Source organism: Cebus imitator, unplaced genomic scaffold, assembly GCF_001604975.1.
Source record: "Cebus imitator isolate Cc_AM_T3 unplaced genomic scaffold, Cebus_imitator-1.0 Scaffold67, whole genome shotgun sequence".
Classification (NCBI taxonomy): domain Eukaryota; kingdom Metazoa; phylum Chordata; class Mammalia; order Primates; family Cebidae; genus Cebus; species Cebus imitator.
Genome location: NW_016107382.1, coordinates 5347070 through 5349480, shown reverse-complemented (window position 1 = coordinate 5349480; position 2411 = coordinate 5347070). Strand labels below are relative to the sequence as shown.

The 2411-nt window shown below is 44.9% G+C and overlaps 1 pseudogene; it reads left to right on the top strand.

Moving 5' to 3' along the window:
* Window positions 1–840: 840 nt before the first annotated feature.
* The window catches only part of LOC108305838, a 1891-nt pseudogene continuing 320 nt past the window's right edge, over window positions 841–2411 (top strand).

The following is a 2411-nucleotide window of genomic DNA, read 5'->3' as shown; positions in this document are numbered from 1 at the left end:
AACACCAAGAAGTTCTCTCTATTGTTTTCTGCCATTGAATCTGTCCTCTGAAGTGTTACGCTAAAGTAAGCATGGGATTTTGTCAAGGTAAAATCTCCTGGGACTCATTTCTCGGACTTGGAAAGCCTTATATTACATCTGCCTTTTAGTGGCTGGGTTATGGAGCAGTGCCATGGCAACCAACATACAACTGCAGCTTTAGCCTCACTGACAGCAGTGAGCAGTCATGGAACAAAAGGACATCCCCCTAACAACTGCCAGAGTCCAAATGTAGTGTTATGAGGGCCACATAATGGTGGCAAAATAAAAAGGAAGAAACAAATGGGAACAACATTGGGAAAAAAAAAAACAAAAAACCTAACCAGAACAAGAAGAGAAAGAGAAGGCAAAATCAAAAGGTATTTCCCTTTTGAAACCTATGAGACTGTGAATATAGCATTGCCATTACTAGCAAAGGAAAGTCAGAAAGATAAATGCTTGGGGCTCAGAGATATGTGAGGTTTGCAGTTTATTAAATTTGAAGGGCCATTCCAGTTGGAGGTGTCAAGCTGGCTTGTGGGAGAATAGGAAAACAAAACTCAAGGGAGGATTTGGGAATTGGCACAAAGATGTCACCAAAACTGAAGAAGTATTCTTCATGGGAGAAAGTATAGAGATTAAGCTTCTGATGATGGCTAAGGATAAAAGTATCAAAAATATTTCTATTTAGCAGATGGGGGAGGAAAAAGAGTCATCTAAAAAGACAAAATTCTGGCAGCTGGTATATCCTTCACTTGCCTGTGAGCTGTGAGCCCTCCGCGTTTTGCTCACTTCAGTTCTACCCTGTTCACCAGCGTCACCATGGCCCAAGCTGGCATTGCACGACTGGACTGGCTGTCATGGGCCAGAACTTAATTTTGAGCATGAATGACCATGATTTCATGGCCTGTGCTTTTAATAGTCCAGTCTCCAAGTTGATGATTCCTTGGGCAATGAGGCAAAGGGAACCAAAGATGTTGGTGTTCAGTCCTTGAAGGAGATGGTTTCCAAGCTGAAAAGGCCTTGGGTGGATCATCTTTCTTGTGAAGGCTGGTCAAGCTATTGATGAGTTCATAAACAAACCAATACCATTGTTGCACACTGGTGACATCATCATCGATGGAGGAAATTCTGAATATAGGGATGCCACAAAACGATGTAGAGACCACAAGGCCAAGGGAATTTTATCTGTGGAGAACAAAGTTAGTGGTGGAGGGAAAGGATCCCCAGGATGGCCTATAACTCATGCCAGGAGGGAACAAAAAAGCTGGCTCCATATGAAGACAGTCTTCCAAGGCATCACTGCAAAAGAAAGATCTGAAGAACTTTGCTCTGGCTGGGTGGGAGAGGAGGGGGCAGGACACTTTGTAAAGATGGTGTCCAATGGGATAGAGTGTGGGGATATGCAGCTGATCTCTGGGGCTTACCACTTGATGGTTACCATGTGCTAGGCATGGAGCAAAACAAGATGGCACAGGATTTTGAGGACTGGGATAAGACAGAGCTCGACTCATTCTTGATTGAAATCAAAACAAGATGGCACAGGCCTTTGAGGAATGGAATAAGACAGAGCTCAATTCTTTCTTGATTGAAATCACAGCCAATATTCTAAGATACTGATGGCAAATGCCTGCTGTCAAAGATCAGGGACAGCACAGGACAGAAGGGCACCAGGGAGTGGACCACCCTCTCCACCCTGGAAGATGGCATTCCTATCACCCTTGTTGGAAAAGCTGTCTTTGCTCAGAGCTTATCATCTCTGAAGGATAAAAGAATTCAAGCTAGCAAAAAGCTGAAAGATCCCCAAAAGATCTAGTTTGATGGTAATAAGATATCATTCCTGGAAGACATTCAGTATGACCTCTATGCTTCAAGACCATTATTATGCTCAAGGCTTTAGGCTGCTAAGACAGGTAGCCACTGAATTTGGCTGGACCCTCAATTACGGTGGTAATGCCCTGATGTGGAGGAGGGAGGCTGCATCATCAGAAGTGTATTTCTAGGAAAGATAAAGGATGCATTTATTTCATCAACACCCAGAAGTTGAGAATCTACTATTAGACAACCTCTTTAGGTTGGCTGCTGAAAACTGCCAGGACTGCTGGTGGCAGGTGGTCAGCACTGGAGTCCAAGCTATCATTCCTATGACCTGTTTCACCACTGCTGTCTCCTTCTGTGGTGGGTACAGACACAAGATGCTCCCAGCCAACCTCATCCAGACTCAGTGGGATTACTTTGGGGCTCACACCTATGAATGCTTAGAAAAACTGGGACAGCCGGGCGCGGTGGCTCAAGCCTGTAATCCCAGCACTTTGGGAGGCCGAGGCGGGTGGATCACAAGGTCAAGAGATCGAGACCATCCTGGTCAACATGGTGAAACCCCGTCTCTACTA